Source organism: Arachis ipaensis, chromosome B6 (assembly GCF_059453495.1).
Source record: "Arachis ipaensis isolate K30076 ecotype BB chromosome B6, ASM5945349v1, whole genome shotgun sequence".
Taxonomy (NCBI): Eukaryota; Viridiplantae; Streptophyta; class Magnoliopsida; order Fabales; family Fabaceae; genus Arachis; species Arachis ipaensis.
The window spans coordinates 93730650-93750392 of NC_142441.1; the positions used below are offsets into that span (position 1 = coordinate 93730650).

Here is a 19743-nt window from a genome sequence, read left to right on the forward strand (position 1 = left end):
CCTTTGCCTTTTCTTTGTACATTTTGGCATTTTCATAGGCTTAGGATCTGAATTCTTCCAATTCTTGCAGTTGCAAGAGCCTCCTTTCACCAGCAGCTTCACTATCAAAATTCAATAACTTGAGAACCCAGAATACTTTGTGTTCAAGCTCTAATGGCAGGTGACAAGTGGTGCGCAGAAATTGTGATTACACTTTAATTATGTAAAATTCATCGCTCTTTCTTTCCCTGGTAATGGCGCCAAAAACATGATGCCAATACCATGGTTCACAACTTCGCACAACTAACCAGCAAGTGCACTGGGTCGTCCAAGTAATACCTTACGTGAGTAAGGGTCGAATCCCACAGAGATTGTTGGCTTGAAGAAAGCTATGGTCATCTTGTAAATCTCAGTCAGGTAGGGTCAAATGTGATTTGATTAGATAATTAAAAGATAAATAATAAAGGATAGAAATACTTATGTAATTCATTAGTGAGAATTTCAGATAAGCGTATGGAGATGCAATCGTTCCTCTGAACCTCTGCTTTCCTGCTGTCTTCATCCAATCAGTCTTACTCCTTTCCATGGCTGGCTTTACGTAACGCATCACCATTGTCAATGGCTACTTTCGGTCTTCTCTCGGGAAAATAATCCAAATGCCCTGTCACGGCACGGCTAATCGTCTGGAGGCATCACCCTTGTCAATGGTTTACATCCTATCCTCTCAGTGAAAATGGTCAACGCACCCTGTCACGGCACGGCTATTCATCTGTCGGTTCTCGATCATGCTGGAATAGGATTTACTATCCTTTTGCGTTCTGTCACTACGCCCAGCAATCGCGAGTTTGAAGCTCGTCACGGTCATTCAATCATTGAATCCTACTCGGAATACCACAAACAAGGTTTAGACTTTCTGGGTTCTCTTGAATGCCGCCATCATTCTAGCTTACACCACGAAGATTCTGATTAAGAGATCTAAGAGATAATCATTCAGTCGAAGGTAGAACGGAAGTGGTTGTCAGGCACGCGTTCATAGGGAATGATGGTGATTGTCACGTTCATCACATTCAGGTTGAAGAGCGAATGAATATCTTAGAAGCGAAATAAGATGAATTGAATAGAAAACAGTAGTACTTTGCATTAATCTTTGAGGAACAGCAGAGCTCCACACCTTAATCTATGGAGTGCAGAAACTCTACCGTTGAAAATACATAAGTGATAGGTCCAGGCATGGCCGAATGGCCAGCCCCTCTGATCTAAGAACCAGGCATCCAAAGATTTCTAATACAATAGTGAAATGTCCTATTTATAATAAACTAGCTACTAGGGTTTATAGAAGTAAGTAATTGATGCATAAATCCACTTCCGGGGCCCACTTGGTGTGTGCTTGGGCTGAGCTTTGAGTGTTGCACGTGTAGAGGTCCTTCTTGGAGTTGAACGCCAGTTTTTGTGCCAGTTTGGGCGTTCAACTCTGGTTTTTTATCCTTTTCTGGCGCTGGACGCCAGAATTGGGCAGAGGGCTGGCGTTGAACGCCAGTTTGCCTCATCTAAACTTGGCCAAATTATGGAGTATTATATATTGCTGGAAAGCCCTGGATGTCTACTTTCCAACGCAATTGGAAGCGCACCATTTTGAGTTCTGTAGCTCCAGAAAATCCATTTTGCGTGCAGGGAGGTCAGAATCCAACAGCATCAGCAGTCCTTCTTCAACCTCTGAATCTGATTTTTGCTCAAGTCCCTCAATTTCAGCCAGAAAATACCTGAAATCATAGAAAAACACAAAAACTCATAGTAAAGTCCAGAAATGTGAATTTAACATAAAAACTAATGAAAACATCCCTAAAAGTAACTAGATCCTACTAAAAACATACTAAAAACAATGCCAAAAAGCGTATAAATTATCCGCTCATCACAACACCAAACTTAAATTGTTGCTTGTCCCCAAGCAACTGAAAATCAAATAGGATAAAAAGAAGAGAATATACTATAAATTCCAAACTATCAATGAAACATAGCTCTAATCAAATGAGCGGGACTTATAGCTTTTTGCCTCTTGAATAGTTTTGGCATCTCACTTTATCCATTGAGGTTCAGAATGATTGGCATCTATAGGAACTCAGAGTTCAGATAGTGTTATTGATTCTCCTAGTTCAGTATGATGATTCTTGAACACATCTTCTTTATGAGTCTTGGCCGTGGCCCTAAGCACTTTGTTTTCCAGTATTACCACCGGATACATAAAAGCCACAGACACATAATTGGGTGAACCTTTTCAGATTGTGACTCAGCTTTGCTAAAGTCCCCAATTAGAGGTGTCCAGGGTTCTTAAGCACACTCTTTTTTTTTTTGCTTTGGACCTTGACTTTAACCGCTCAGTCTCAAGTTTTCACTTGACACCTACATGCCACAAGCACATGGTTAGGGACAGCTTGGTTTAGCCGCTTAAACCAGGATTTTATTCCTTTAGGCCCTCCTATCCACTGATGCTCAAAGCCTTGGGATCCTTTTTATTTGCCCTTGCCTTTTGGTTTTAAGGGTTATTGGCTTTTTGCTCTTGCCTCTTGGTTTTAAGAGCTTTTGGCTTTTTCTGCTTGCTTCTTTTTTTTTCTATTTTTTTTCGCCTATTTTTTTTTCTGCAAGCTTTGTTCTTTGCTGCTTTTTCTTGCTTCAAGAATCATTTTTATCATTTTTCAGATTATCAAATAACATGTTTCCTAGTCATCACTCTTTCAAGAGCCAACATATTTAACATTCTTGAACAACAACTTCAAAAGACATATGCACTGTTCAAGCATTCATTCTGAAAACAAGAAGCATTGTCACCACATCAATATAATTAAACTAAGTTCAAGGATAAATTCGAAACTCATGTACTTCTTGTTCTTTTGAAATAAAACAATTTTCATTTAAGAGAGGTGATGGATTCATAGGACATTCATAACTTTTAAGACATGGTTACTAACTACTAATGATCATGTAATGAAGACACAAACATGGATAAGCACTTTAACATAGAAAATGAAAAACAGAAGAAATAAGAACAAGGAATGAATCCACCTTAGTGATGGTGGCGTTTCCTTCTTGAGGAACCAATGATGTCCTTGAGCTCTTCTATGTCTCTTCCTTGTCTTTGTTGCTCCTCCCTCATTGCTCTTTGATCTTCTCTTATTTCATGAAGGATGATGGAGTGCTCTTGATGTTCCACCCTTAGTTGTCCCATATTGGAACTCAATTCTCCTAGGGAGGTGTTGATTTGCTCCCAATAGTTTTGTGGAGGAAAGTGCATTTGAGGCATCTCTGGGATCTCATGGTGATGAGCTTCATACGCCTCTTGAGCTCCATGAATGGGCTCTCTTTCTTGCTCCATCTTCTTCTTAGTGATGGGCTTCTCTTCCTTAATGGGAATGTCTCCTTCTATGAAAGCTCCAGCTGAGTAACTGATGACGAGTCATCTTAGCCTAGTTTCACTAGCCTTTTTCTTTTGTTTTCAATTGAATTATGCACTTTCTTGAGCCATAAGCAAGCCAATTGGGTAGATTTTCATGTTTCCTTTGATTTAATCAACCATGTATGAATTCATGCTATTTCATGAGGTTTTATGCTATAATTGTCACATATTATGAAAGAATGAATATCTCATGATTTTGAGCATAGCTTTGATGTGTTTGGTTGATTAATGATAGGTAAAGAAAGCTTGGAGAAAGGTTGAAGCAAGAAGGAATGGTTAGGAGGAAGAGAGGACAAAAAGTTTGAGCAAAAGTTTGCCTCAAACTTTAGCTCAAACTTTTGGAATAAGTGAAAATGAACCAGGGAGCAAAAAGCTGGACCAAAAGTTTGCCTCAAACTTTTGTGCAAACTTTTGGACAAAAAGCTGGAGCAAAAGTTTGCCTCAAACTTTTGTGCAAACTTTTGGGCAAAAAGCTGGAGCAAAAGTTAGCCTCAAACTTTTTGGCAAACTTTTGGCATCACAAATCAACACCCTAGAGAGCAAAAGTTTGCGCCAACGTTAGCCCCTAACTTTTTGGCAAACGTTGGCGCATGAACAACACACCCTGGAGAGAAAAAGTTTGCGCCAACGTTTGCCTCTAACTTTTTGGCAAACGTTGGCGCCATGAGTGTGCAAGGGGAGGCCAATGTTGGAGCAAAAGTTTGACCCCAAACTTTTGCCCCAACGTTGATATCAGCAAAAGAGGGTGGCTGATGTGAAAAGTTGGAGTAAAAGTTTGCCTCAAACTTTTACTCAAACTTTTACTCAAGCTTTCATGATTCCAAACCCGGTTCAATTCGGTTCTTCTCCAAACTCCAAGAGCAATCAACCAAGGCCTCTATCAACCCAATTCCATCAAGAGCAAAGGCCCAATTGAAGGCTTGAAGACCATTTGATGAAAGTGTATAAATAGCATAGGATTTAAGTTTTTCGGGGAGCTTCCTTTTTAGAATTTTTCAATACTTGCAGCAGAGAGCTCATTTTACATTCTAGCATTGTTATTTTAATTCAAGAGAATTGGGGAGGAAAATTGATCTCTCTTCTTCCTTGTTCTTGCCCAGCACTCTTTAATTTTCTTGCTTCGGATCTTGGGTGGAGAATTGAAGAACTTCTGTTTCAATCTCACCTTGGGATCTTGTTTAATTCTCTGCTTAATTGAATTTCAGTTTCTGTTACTTACTCTCTCATCTACTTTCTCTGCAATTTACATTTCCTTTGCAATTACTCTTGTTGGATCTAGGAAGGCATTGAGATCTAGACTTGGTTATCTAGTCTCTTGAGTCCTGAGATCTGAATTCCAATTTTACATCCTCTGTTTAATGTTTTTCAATCTCATTCACATTTCTGTTTTAAGATCCGGTTCGATTCAAGTCATCCTTTACTTCTCTGTTTGTTGCAATTTACTTTTCCTTGTTTAAATTCTGCAAATCCAATTCCCAATTCCCTTTACAATTCAAGCCATTTACATTTCTTGCACTTTAAGATTCTACAATTTACATTTCTTGCGTTCTAAGTTTCTGCCATTTAATTTCTTGTTCTTTAAGATTCAGCACTTTAAATTTCAGTTCTCTTTAATTTCATGCCAATTACCCATTCCCTTTACTTTCTATGCAATTTAAATTCTGCAAATCACAAATCTCTCAACCAAATCTTGATTCGCTTGACTAAATCAACCACTAAACTAAAATTGCTCAATCCTTCAACCCCTGTGGGATCGACCTCACTCCCGTGAGTTATTATTACTTGATGCGACCCGGTGCACTTGCCGGTTAGATTTGTATGTTTGGAATTCGTTTTCCAAAAATACTCATCAGTAACATAGATGGCAAATAAGGTGAGGAAAAGCTAGCCTTGCCATGGGGGATGACTTTTCGGCTATTTTGTAGAGTTCATTAGAGATGACTTCATGAACTTCTATTTCCTCTCCAATCATGATGCTATAAATCATGATGGCTCGATCCACAGTAACTTCAGATCGGTTGCTAGTGGGGCTGATGGAGCATTGGATGAAATCCAACCATCCTCTAGCCACAGGCTTGAGGTCCAATCTTCTTAGTTGAACCGGCTTGCCTTTGGAGTCAATCTTCCATTGAGCTCCTTCCACACATATGTCCATAAGGACTTGGTCCAACCTTTGATTAAAGTTGACCCTTCTAGTGTAGGGGCGTTCATCTCCTTGCATCATAGGCAAGTTAAACGCCAACCTCACATTTTTCGGACTAAAATCTAAGTATTTCCCCCGAACCATTGTAACATAGTTCTTTGGATCCGGGTTCTTACTTTGATCATGGTTCTTGGTGATCCATGCATTGGCATAGAACTCTTGAACCATTAAGATGCCGACTTGTTGGATGGGATTTGTTAGAACTTCCCAGCCTCTTCTTTGAATTTCATGTCGGATCTCCGGATACTCATTTCTTTTGAGTTTGAAAGGGACCTTGGGGATCACCTTCTTCTTGGCCACAACATCATAGAAGTGATCTTGATGGGCTTTGAAGATGAACCTTTCCATCTCCCATGACTCGGAGGTGGAAGCTTTTGTCTTCCCTTTCCCCTTTCTAGAGGATTCTCCGGTCTTAGGTACTGATGAGCGGATAATTTATACGCTTTTTGACATTGTTTTTAGTATGTTTTTAGTAGGATCTAGTTACTTTTAGGAATGTTTTCATTAGTTTTTATGTTAAATTCACATTTCTGGACTTTACTATGAGTTTGTGTGTTTTTCTGTGATTTCAGGTATTTTCTGGCTGAAATTGAGGGACTTGAGCAGAAATCAGATTCAGAGGTTGAAAAAGGACTGCTGATGCTGTTGGATTCTGACCTCCCTGCACTCAAAGTGGATTTTCTGGAGCTACAGAACTCGAAATGGTGCACTTCCAATTGCGTTGGAAATTAGACATTCAGGGCTTTCCAGAAATATATAATAGTCCATACTTTAGCCAAGAATGGACGACGTAAACTGGCGTTCAACGCCAGCCTTCTGCCCAAATCTGGCGTCCAGCGCCAGAAAAGGATCCAGAACCAGAGTTGAACGCCCAAACTGGCACAGAAACTGGTGTTCAACTCCACAAATTGCCTCTGCACGTGCAACACTTAAGCTCAGCCCAAACACACACCAAGTGGACCCCGGAAGTGGATTTATACATCAAATACTTACTCATGTAAACCCTAGTAGCTAGTTTATTATAAATAGGACCGCTTACTATTGTATTAGGCATCTTTTGATCATCTTAGGATCTTAGGATTATCTTTGAACGCATTGTTCTTAGATCAAAGGGGGCTGGCCATCTCGGCCATGCCTGGACCTTCACTTATGTATTTTTAAACGGTAGAGTTTCTACACTCCATAGATTAAGGTGTGGAGCTCTGCTGTTCCTCAAAGATTAATGCAAGTACTACTGTTTTCTATTCAATTCATCTTATTTCGCTTCTAAGATATCCATTCGCACCCAAGAACGTGATGAAGGTGATGATTATGTGTGACGCTCATCACCATCTCCCCTATGAACACGTGCCTGACAAACACTTCCGTTCTACATGAAATAAGCTAGAATGAATATCTCTTAGATCTCTTAACCGGAATCTTCGTGGCGTAAGCTAGAATGATGGCGGCATTCAAGAGAATCCGGAAAGTCTAAACCTTGTCTGTGGTATTCCGAGTAGGATTCAATGATTGAATGACTGTGACGAGCTTCAAACTCGCGGATGCTGGGCGTTAGTGACAGACGCAAAAGGAGGGTGAATCCTATTCCAGCATGATCGGGAACCGACAGATGAATAGCCGTGCCGTGACAGGGTGCGTGAGCATATTATTCATTGAGAGGAGGGGATGTAGCCACTGACAACGGTGATGCCCTTGCATAAAGCCAGCCATGGAAAGGAGTAAGACTGATTGGATGAAGATAGCAGGAAAGCAGAGGTTCAGAGGAACGAAAAGCATCTCCGTTCGCTTATCTGAAATTCCTACCAATGAATTACATAAGTATCTCTATCCCTATTTTATTATATAATATTCGAAAACACCATTATCACTTTATATCTGCCTGACTGAGATTTACAAGGTGACCATAGCTTGCTTCATACCAACAATCTCCGTGGGATTCGACCCTTACTCACGTAAGGTATTACTTGGATGACCCAGTGCACTTGCTGGTTAGTTGTATCGAAGTTGTGACAATCATGAATTAAGATCAGAGCACCAAGCTTTGGAGCCATTACCAGGATTTGTTCGAACCTGGAGATCACAATTTTGTGCACCAGGTGCCATCAATGGTAATGGAAAAATAAAAAGCTTATGCTTTTACCACACCAAACTTAGAATTTTTCTCGCCCTCGAGCAATAGAAGAAAGAATAGATGAAGAAGAAGAAGAAAATATGGAGGAGAAGAGGGAGAGTGTATTCGGCCATGTAGGGTGGGTTTGGGTAGGAAATTGATTTCGAATTTTGAAGGTAGGTGGAGTTTATGAGGTAGGTTTATGGGAAAGAGTGGATGGATGTGAGTGGTGAAAAGGTGATGGGGAAGAGGGATTTAGGTGATTGGTGAAGGGTTTTGGGGGAGAGTGTTTATGGGATTGTGTGAAAGAGGGGTGAGAAGAAGTGAGTGGAGGTAGGTGGGGATCCTGTGGGGTCCACAGATCCTGAGATGATCATGTGGGGTCAGCAGATCCTGAGATGATCCTGTGGGGTCCATAAATCCTGAGGTGTTCAAGGAATTACAACCTTGCACCAAATTAGGCATGTAAAATGCCCTTGCACACAACTCTGGGCGTTCAGCGCCAGGTTGGTGCCCATTTTGGGCGTTCAACGCCCATTTGTTGGCCATTTCTGGCGCTGAACGCCAGAACCATGCCTGTTCTGGGCGTTCAGGGCCCAAACACTGCCCATTTTGGGCGTTCAGCGCCAGAACCATGCTCTGTTCTGGCGTTGAACGCTAGGCAGGTGCTTCCTCCAGGGTGTGATTTTTCTTCTGCTGTTTTTGATTCCGTTTTCAATTTCTATATTTATTTTGTGACTCCACATGATCATGAACCTATAAAGACATATAACTAAGAAAAATATTATTAGATAGATAAAAATTGGGTTGCCTCCCAACAAGCGCTTCTTTAATGTCAATAGCTTGACAATGGGCTCTCATGGAGCCTCACAGATGTTCAGAGCATTGTTGAAACTCCCCAACACCAAACTTAGAGTTTGGATATGGGAGTTCAACACCAAACTTAGAGTTTGGTTGTGGCCTCCCAACACCAAACTTAGAGTTTGACTGTCGGGGCTTTGTTTGACTCTGCTTTGAGAGAAGCTTTTTCTGCTTCCTCTCCATGGATGCAGAGAGAGATCCTAGAGTTGTAAACACAAGGTTGTCCTCATTTAATTGAAGGATCAATTCTCCTCTGTCCACATGAATCACAGCTCTTGCTGTGGCTAGGAAAGGTCTTCCTAGGATGATGGATTCATCCTCTTCCTTTCCAGTATCCAAGACTATGAAATCAGTAGGGATGTAAGGGCCTTCAACCTTTACTAACACGTCCTCTACTTGTCCATAAGCCTGTTTTCTTGAATTGTCTGCCATCTCTAGTGAGATTTTAGCAGCTTGCACCCCATAGATTCCCAGTTTCTCTATTACAGAGAGGGGCATGAGGTTTATCCCTGAACCAAGGTCACACAGAGCCTTAAAGATCATGGTGCCTATAGTACAAGGTATTATGAACTTTCCAGGATCCTGTCTCTTCTGAGGCAATGTCAGTTGATCCAGATCACTTAGTTCATTGATGAACAAGGGAGGTTCATCTTCCCAAGAATCAATGCCAAATAATTTGGCATTTAGCTTCATGATTGCACCAAGAAACTTGGCAGTTTGCTCTTCAGTAACATCCTCATTCTCTTCAGAAGAGAAGTACTCATCAGAGCTCATGAATGGCATAAGGAGGTTTAATGGGATCTCTATGGTCTCTAGATGAGCCTCAGAGTCCTTTGGTTCCTCAGAGGGAAGCTCCTTATTGATCACTGGACGTCCCAGGAGGTCTTCCTCCTTGGGATTCACGTCCTCTCCTTCCCTTATAGGTTCGGCCATGGTGCTTATGTCAATGGCCTTGCACTCTCCTTTTGGATTCTCTTCTGTATTGCTTGGGAGAGTACTAGGAGGGATTTCAGTGATTCTTTTACTCAGCTGGCCCACTTGTGCTTCCAAATTTCTAATGGAAGACCTTGTTTCATTCATGAAACTCACAGTGGCCTTAGATAGATCAGAGACTAAATTTGCTAAGCTAGATGGATTCTGCTCAGAATTCTCTGTCTGTTGCTGAGTGGATGATGGAAAAGGCTTGCTATTGCTAAACCTGTTTCTTCCACCATTATTAAAGCCTTGTTGAGGCTTTTAATCCTTCCATGAGAAATTTGGATGATTTCTCCATGATGAGTTATAGGTGTTTCCATAAGGTTCACCTAAGTAATTCACCTCTGCTATTGCAGGGTTCTCAGGATCAGAAGCTTCTTCTTCAGAAGATGCCTCTTGAGTACTGTTGGATGCAGCTTGCATTCTATTCAGACTCTAAGAAATCATATTGACTTGCTGAGTCAATATTTTGTTCTGAGCTAATATGGCATTCAGAGTATCAACTTCAAGAACTCCCTTCTTCATAGGCGTCCCATTACTCACAGGATTCCTCTCAGAAGTGTACATAAACTGGTTATTAGCAACCATGTCAATGAGTTCTTGAGCTTCTGTAGGCGTTCTCTTTAGGTGAATGGATCCACCTGCAGAAGTATCCAATGACATCTTTGATAGCTCAGATAAACCATCATAGAATATATCCAGGATGGTCCATTCTGAAAGCATGTCAGAAGGACACTTTTTGGTCAGCTGCTTGTATCTTTCCCAAGCTTCATAGAGGGATTCACCATCTTTCTGTTTGAAGGTTTGAACATCCACTCTAAGCTTGCTCAGCTTTTGAGGAGGAAAGAACTTGGCTAAGAAAGTCGTGACCAGCTTATCCCAAGAGCTCAGGCTGTCTCTGAGTTGAGAGTTCAACCAGATTCTAGCTCTGTCTCTTACAGCAAATGGGAAAAGCATGAGCCTGTAGACTTCAGGATCTACTCCATTAGTCTTAACAGTATCACAGATCTGCAAGAATTTAGTTAAGAACTGAAAAGGATCTTCAGATGGAAGTCCATGAAACTTGCAGTTTTGCTGCATCAGAGAAACTAGCTGAGGTTTCAGCTCAAAGTTTTTTGCTCCAATGGCAGGAATGGAGATGCTTCTTCCATGTAAATTGGAATTAGGTGCAGTAAAGTCACCAAGCATTCTCCTTGCATTATTATTATTTTCGGCTGCCATCTCCTCTTCCTGTTCGAAAATTTCTGAAAGGTTCTCTCTGGATTGTTGTAATTTAGCTTCTCTTAGTTTCCTCTTCAGAGTCCTTTCAGGTTCTAGATCTGCTTCAACAAGAATGTTCTTGTCCTTGCTCCTGCTCATATGAAAAAGAGAGAACAGAAAAATAATAATAATAGGGGTCCTTTTTACCACAGTATAGAGGTCCCAGTGTGAGTAGAAGAAAAGAAGAAGAAGAAATTCGAACACAGATGGAAGAGGGGGTTCAAATTTGGGTGGGATGAAGTGTTAGTAGATGAATAAATAAATAGAAGGAGATGAGAGAGAAGGAGAATTTTCGAAAATAATTTTTGAAAAAGAGTTAGTGATTTTTGAAAATAGTTTTTGAAAAATGTTAGTAATTTTCGAAAATTAAGAATTCAAAATTGAAATAATTAGTTAATTAAAAAGAAATTTTGAAAAAGGGGGAGATATTTTCGAAAATTAGAGAGAGAGAGTTAGTTAGGTAGTTTTGAAAAAGATAAGAAACAAACAAAAAGTTAGTTAGTTAGTTAAAACAAATTTTGAAAAGATAAGAAGTTAGGAAGTTAGAAAAGATATTTTGAAATCAAATTTTTGGAAAAAGTGAGATAAGAAGATATTTTTGAAAAGATATGATAGAAATTAGTTTTTGAAAAAAAGATTTGAATTTTAAAAATACAATTAATGACTTGATTCACAAGAAATCACAAGATATGATTCTAAAACTTAAAGTTTGAATCTTTCTTAACAAGCAAGTAACAAACTTGAAATTTTTGAATCAAAACATTAATTGTTATTGTTATTTTCGAAAATTTGATATAAAAAATAAGAAAAAGATTTTTGAAAATTATTTTTGGAATTTTCGAAAATAACTAAGAAATTTGAAAAAGATTTGATTTTTAAAAAAAAAAATTTTGAAAAAGATAAGATTTTCAAATTGAAAATTTGATTTGACTCATAAGAAACAACTTGATTTTAAAAATTTTTTAAAAAGTCAATCCAAATTTTCGAATTTGATGAGAGAAAAAGGGAAAGATATTTTTTTTATTTTTGAATTTTTAATGATGGGAGAGAAAAACATGAAAATTATGCAATGCATGAGAATGTTAGATCAAAACATGTGATGCATGCAAGAATGCTATGAATGTCAAGATGAACACCAAGAACACTATGAAGATCATGATGAACATCAAGAACATATTTTTGAAAAATTTTTAATGCAAAGAAAATATGCAAGACACCAAACTTAGAATTCTTTAATGCTTAGACACTAAGAATTCAAGAATGCATATGAAAAACAAGAAAAGACAAAACATGCAAATGCAAAGATCAAACAAGAAGACTTACCAAGAACAACTTGAAGATCATGAAGAACACTATGAATGCATGAGAGTTTTTGAAAAAAATGCAATATGAGTATGCAGTTGACACCAAACTTATAACATGACTCAAGACTCAAACAAGAACACAAAAATATTTTTTGATTTTTTTTTATGATTTTATGAATTTTTTTGTATTTTCTTAAAAAATTTTTTTTTTCAAAAATCATTTTGAAAAAGAAAAATAAGGATTCCAAAATTTTTAATATGAATTCCAAGAATCTTATGCTCTTTAGTCTAAAGCTCCAATCAAAGGGTCAGGCATGGCTTAATAGCCAGCCAAGCTTTAGCAAGTAACAGGTAGATCATGAACAGTAGTAGGTGGATTAGCACCAACTAGCTTGCTCTTGATAACAAATTGGAAGCCTCAGTCCAAATGAATTTATACATGGCTTTACAGCCAGCCAGGCTTCACATGCTTCATGAAACACTAGAATTCATTCTTAAAAATTTTGAATAAAATTATAAAATTTTTGAAAACATTTTTTTTTTCAAAAACAAAGGAGAAAATTTTGAAATATTTTTGAAAAATTTTTGAAAATAAAACAAAAAGAAAATTACCTAATCTGAGCAACAGAACGAACCATTAGTTGTCCAAACTCGAACAATCCCCGGCAACGGCGCCAAAAACTTGGTGCGCAGAAATTGTAATTACACTTTAATTATGTAAAATTCATCACTCTTTCTTTCTCTGGTAATGGCGCCAAAAACATGATGCCAATACCATGGTTCACAACTTCGCACAACTAACCAGCAAGTGCACTGGGTCATCCAAGTAATACCTTACATGAGTAAGGGTCGAATCCCACGGAGATTGTTGGCTTGAAGCAAGCTATGGTCATCTTGTAAATCTCAGTCAAGTAGGGTCAAATGTGATTTGATTAGATAATTAAAAGATAAATAATAAAGGATAGAAATACTTATGTAATTCATTAGTGAGAATTTCAGATAAGCGTATGGAGATGCAATCGTTCCTCTGAACCTCTGCTTTCCTGCTGTCTTCATCCAATCAGTCTTACTCCTTTCCATGGCTGGCTTTACGTAATGCATCACCATTGTCAATGGCTACTTTCGGTCTTCTCTCGGGAAAATGATCCAAATGCCCTGTCACGGCACGGCTAATCGTCTGGAGGCATCACCCTTGTCAATGGTTTACATCCTATCCTCTCAGTGAAAATGGTCAACGCACCCTGTCACGGCACGGCTATTCATCTATCAGTTCTCGATCATGCTGGAATAGGATTTACTATCCTTTTGCGTTCTGTCACTACGCCCAGCAATCGCGAGTTTGAAGCTCGTCACAGTCATTCAATCATTGAATCCTACTCGGAATACCACAGACAAGGTTTAGACTTTCCGGATTCTCTTGAATGTCGCCATCATTCTAGCTTACACCACGAAGATTCTGATTAAGAGATCTAAGAGATACTCATTCAGTCGAAGGTAGAACGGAAGTGGTTGTCAGGCACGCGTTCATAGGGAATGATGATGATTGTCACGTTCATCACATTCAGGTTGAAGAGCGAATGAATATCTTAGAAGCGAAATAAGATGAATTGAATAGAAAACAGTAGTACTTTGCATTAATCTTTGAGGAACAGCAGAGCTCCACACCTTAATCTATGGAGTGCAGAAACTCTACCGTTGAAAATACATAAGTGATAGGTCCAGGCATGGCCGAATGGCCAGCCCCTCTGATCTAAGAACCAGGCGTCCAAAGATTTCTAATACAATAGTGAAATGTCCTATTTATAATAAACTAGCTACTAGGGTTTACAGAAGTAAGTAATTGATGCATAAATCCACTTCTGCGGCCCACTTGGTGTGTGCTTGGGCTGAGCTTTGAGTGTTGCACTTGTAGAGGTCCTTCTTGGAGTTGAACGCCAGCTTTTGTGCCAGTTTGGGCGTTCAACTCTGGTTTTGGATCCTTTTCTGGCGCTGGACGCCAGAATTGGGCAGAGAGCTGGCGTTGAATGCCAGTTTGCGTCATCTAAACTTGGCCAAAGTATGGACTATTATATATTACCGGAAAGCCCTGGATGTCTACTTTCCAACGCAATTGAAAGCGCGCCATTTGGAGTTCTGTAGCTCCAGAACATCCATTTTGAGTGCAGTGAGGTCAGAATCCAACAGCATCAGCAGTCCTTCTTCAACCTCTGAATCTGATTTTTGCTCAAGTCCCTCAATTTCAGCCAGAAAATACCTGAAATTACAGAAAAACACACAAACTCATAGTAAAGTCTAGAAATGTGAATTTAACATAAAAACTAATGAAAACATCCCCAAAAGTAACTAGATCCTACTAAAAACAATGCCAAAAAGCGTATAAATTATCCGCTCATCAACAAGCCTTACCATACACCAGTTGACATGGAGACATCCCAATTGGTGTTTTAAAGGCCGTCCTGTATGCCCAAAGAGTATCATCCAGCTTCTTCGACCAGTCTTTTCTTGAGGCTCCCACCGTCTTTTCCAGGATCCTTTTTAGCTCTCGGTTGGATACTTCTGTCTCGCCACTTGTTTGGGGGTGATAGGGTGTGGCAACCTTGTGCTTCACCCCATATCTCAGGAGGAGGGTCTCTAGTGGCCTATTGCAAAAATGGCGTCCTCCATCACCGATGAGTGCTCTAGGAACTCCAAACCTGCTAAAGATTTTCTTTCTGAGGAAGTTCAAGACCACCTTGTTGTCATTTGTAGGGGTTGCAATGGCCTCCACCATTTGGACACATAATCCACTGCCACCAGAATGTAGTTGTTTGAGTATGAAGTTGAGAATTGTCCCATGAAATCAATCCCTCATATGTCAAACAGCTCAAGTTCCAGGATGAATTGCTGTGGCATCTCATTTTTCTTGGGCAGATTTCCAGCCCGCTGACATTCATTACAGTTCTTCACTAGCTCTCGTGCATCTTTGAAGATGGTGGGCCAAAAGAACCCGCACTGCAAGACTTTTGCTACGGTTCTTTCTCCTCCAAAATGGCCTCCATAGCAAGAACCATGACAATTCCATAAAATTTCCCTTCCTTCCTCCTCTGAAATACACCTTCTGAGCAATCCATCCGAGCATTTTTTGAATAAGTATGGCTCATCCCAAATGAAATACTTTGCATCATTGATGAGTTTCCTTTTTTGATGCTTGTTGATCATTGAAGGCACTTCCCCAGTAGCCTTAAAATTAGCAATGTCTGCAAACAAGGGTGCCTTGTGAACCAGCATTAATTGCTCGTCAGGGAAGAATTCATTGACACTTGATTTATGGGTGCTACCTTCTTTACAAGGAATTTTGGACAAATGATCTGCTACTTTATTCTCTACTCCCTTCTTGTCTTTAATCTCAATGTTGAATTCCTGCAATAGCAAAATCCACCTTATCAATCTTGGTTTTGACTCCTGTTTTGCAAGTAAATATTTTAGTGCTGCATGATCAGTAAAAACAATTACTTTGGATCCAATGAGATATGATCTGAACTTATCAAATCCAAACACTCTTTCCAGTAATTCTTTTTCAGTAGTAGTATAATTCCTTTGAGTTTTATTCAAAACCTTGCTGGCATAATATATGACATGCACTAAATTGCCTTTCCTCTGTCCAAGCACTGCCCCAACAGCAAAGTCTAATGTATCACACATCAGTTCAAAAGGCAAGTTCTAATCGGGTGGGGCAATGATAGGTGCTGAGGAAAGCTCTCTTTTCAGTATTTCAAATGCTAGTGTGCATTTTCGATCAAACACAAAAGGTGTATCAGAGACTAATAGGTTTCTCAAAGGCTTTGCAATTTTGGAAAAATCTCTGATAAACCTTCTGTAGAAACCAGCATGGCCTAAAAAACTCCTAATTGCTTTGACATTACTAGGTGGAGGTGATTTCTCAATTAATTCCACCTTAGCTTTGTCTACCTCTATGCCTTTTTCTGAAATTTTATGACCAAGGACAATCCCCTCTGTCACCATAAAGTGGCATTTCTCCCAGTTAAGAACTAGGTTCGTCTCTTGGCACCTTTTTAACACTAAGGCAAGATGATTAAGGTAATTGGGAAAGAAAACTCCAAAAACTGAAAAATCGTCCATGAAGACTTCAATGAGTTTTTCAATCATGTCGGAGAAAATAGACAACATGCATCTTTTGAAAGTTGTAGGGGCATTGCATAATCCAAAAGGCATGTGCCTATAAGCAAACACTCCATATGGACAGGTGAATGATTTTTTTCTTGATCTCTTGGATCAACCACTATTTGATTATAACCCGAATATCCATCAAGGAAACAGTAATATGCATGTCCTGCCAATCTCTCCAGCATCTGGTCCATGAAAGGGAGTGGAAAATGATCTTTTCTAGTTGCCTCATTGAGTTTCCTATAGCCAATGCACATCCTCCAGCCTGTTACTGTTCTTGTGGGGATGAGTTCGTTCTTCTCATTGGGTACAACTGTTATCCCTCCTTTCTTTGGAACCACATGGACAGGGCTCACCCATGGGCTGTCGGAAATGGGATAGATTACTCCTGCCTGTCACAACTTCATAACTTCTTTTTGGACCACTTCTTTCATGATAGGATTCAATCTTCTTTGGGCTTGAATGGAGGGCTTGGCATCATCTTCCAGCAAGATCTTATGCATGCATATGGATGAGCTTATCCCTTTTAAGTTAGCAAGGGTCGATCAAATGGCATCTTGGTACTTTTGCAACAGCTTGATTAATTCCTTTTCCTGTTCTTGACTCAAGGTAGAATTGATGATCACTAGGTAAATTCCATCACTTCCCAAGTATGCATACTTGAGAGTAGGAGACAGTGCTTTTAGCTCCAGTTTGGGTGCTTCTTTTTCCTTTTTTCTCTCCTTCAATGTGCTTGAAATAGACATTTCAGCTGAGTTGATATCAGCGACCTCAACATTTAACATGGACTTACCATCTGTCAATCCTTCAAGTTCTTCTTCAAAGGTTTCTTGCACCATAGTTTCCACTGCATCTAGCCTGATATACTCTCCTAGTGACACTGGTGGATAGCTCATGGCCTTGAATACATTGAATACCATTCTCTCATCATGTAACCAAAAGGTAAGTTCACCCTTTTGGACCTCAATGATGGCTCCAGTAGTAGCTAAAAATGGCTTTCCCAGAATTATTGAAGCCTTAGCTTCTTCCTCCATATCCAATATCACAAAGTCAGCAGGGAAGATGAATTCTCCTACTTTTACTAGCAAATCTTCTACTATTCCATGAGGGAATTTGAATGACTGATCTGCCAATTGGAGGGCCATTCTTGTTGGTTTGGCTTCCTCAATCTTCATTCTTTTCATCATAGTTAAGGACATCAAATTTATACTAGCTCCCAAGTCACATAAGGCTTTTTCAACTGTTATTTCTTCTATGATGCAGGGAATTTGGAAGCTTCCTGGGTCCTTCAATTTTTGCGGCAATTTATGTTAGATGATAGCAGTACATTCCTCAGTTAAGAATACAGTTTCGTCATTCCTCCAGCTTCTCTTCTTGGTCATTAGTTCTTTCAAAAACTTAGCATAAAGTGGCATTTGCTCTAGTGCTTCTGTAAAGGGAATGTTGATCTAAAGTTTCTTGAAAATCTCTAAAAATTTGGAGAATTGGCTGTCTTTTGCATTCTTCATTAGGCATTGAGGGTAAGGAGCCTTTGGGACATATGGCCTTAGAACTTTTTTCTCTTTTGATGGAGTGGGAGGAGGTGTTTGTGCTTCTTCCTTGTCATCTAAACTACCCTCTGCTTTCTCCTCGAGTTTTCTTTGAATTCTCTACCAATTCCCTTCCACTTCTGAGGGTAATAGCTTTGGATTCCTCTCTTGAAGTTGTTTTGGTGGCATTACCTGAACTGTGGCCAGGAGCTTGCTTGGACAAGTATCTAATTTGTGCTTCAAGTTTTTGAGTGGCAGCATCTTGATTTTGTAGATTGGATGTTACTTCATCCTGGAATTTCTTCATGTCTTTAAACTCCTTGCAAAGGTTTGCAAGCATAGCTTCCATTTTTGCCATTTTGTCATCATCATGTGGTGATGGTTCGTTGAAATTGGGGTGTTGAGAGAGGTTATTGTGGCTTTGGTATGGTGGCCGTGAATAGGTATTTTATGTGGTCTGGTATGGTTTTTGGTTGGAGTGTTGATGACTGGAGTTGTTATACTGGTTTGGATTATGGGGTCTGTGGTCTTGGCCTTGGTTTTGTTGGTTCTCCCACCCAAAGTTTAGGTGGTTCCTCCAACCAGAGTTATAGGTTTTAGAATATGGATCATTGGCTTGCCTAGATGAATTTCCAAGGTAATTAGCTTTCTCCCAGTTAACTCCTTCTTCTGTTTCCAACTCTCCTTGAGGTGATGGTTGAGTGTGGATAGCTACAGCCTGATTCTTCTCCATTTGCTTAGTCAATTCGGCCAGTTGCTTGGTAATCATCTTGTTCTGGGCCAGGATTGCATCCATATGGTTTAATTCCAAGACTCCCCTGTTGTTGCTTCTGTCTGAGGCATAAAAATACTCATTGTCATCCACTGTCTCTATAACATCAATGGCTTCTTCAATGGTCTTCTTCTTGTTAAGGGAGCCTCCAGATGAATGGTCTACAGCTTTCCTTGAAACACAATTCAGCCCTTCATAAAAGATGTGAGGTTGCACCCACTCATTAAATATATCAGGGGGGTGATGACATGTCATCATGTCATGTTTTTCTATGCTTTTTCATACAACAAAGTGATTATTAGTGCTTAAATATTGACTATTTTTGTGCTTAAATAGTATATTTCTTTGATCTCTTGATTTTATAAACTTTGTAGGAAATAATAAGAAAAAGAAGTAAAAAAGCACAAAATTAGCTAAAAAGGAGAAAAGAGGAATTCTGGGACACATTTTGGAGCTTGGGCAAAATTTGGAGCCTTAAGCCACGCTTTTGAAAGCGTGGCCCATGATTTAAATAAAGAGAGGGCTCTTGGCGCGAAAATGCTACGACGCGTACACGTGCATGACGCGCACGCGTCAGGGGGCAATTTTCGAAGAACCACGTATATGCGTGCATGACGCTTACTCGTGGAAGTGTTTGGCGCTCATTTCAAAAGAGAACGCTACGTTCACTAAGCCAGCATTTTCGGGCATGTTCGAATTTGGAGGCAAAGTTTTGCAAACGACACGCACGGGTGCTTGACGCGCACGCATCGATGGGTCACTTGGGACAAAGCACGCTCACGTGGCTGGCACTAAAGCCTGAATTGCATATTTTGCTACCCACGCGCACGTGCAGGGGGACGCGCACGTGTGGGCAGTGCTCACTAAGCCAACATAGTGCTCATTAAGAGAACGCTGCAGGGGACGCACACGCATGCATGACGCGCATGCGTCGATGGGCAAAAATGCAAAAACACGCGCAAGCGTGAGGGACGCGTACATGTGGGTGAATGAACGCTTTGCTCAATTTTAAAATGCTATGTTCTCCTGGGAGCAGAATTGTGGTTCAATTAATCTTATTCCAAGCCCATTGAAGCTCCAAAGCAAGCAGAGCCCAGTATCATCACTTAAAGGCACAAGAGAAAGTTAGAATAGGAAT

At 39.9% G+C, this 19743-nt stretch overlaps 1 non-coding gene across 1 annotated transcript; it reads left to right on the forward strand.

Moving 5' to 3' along the window:
- Positions 1–10293: 10293 nt before the first annotated feature.
- LOC148561817 (small nucleolar RNA R71) lies at positions 10294–10401 on the forward strand. The gene has a single exon (XR_015887054.1). It is a non-coding gene; the product is annotated as a small nucleolar RNA R71 (small nucleolar RNA).
- The last annotated feature ends 9342 nt before the right edge of the window (positions 10402–19743 follow it).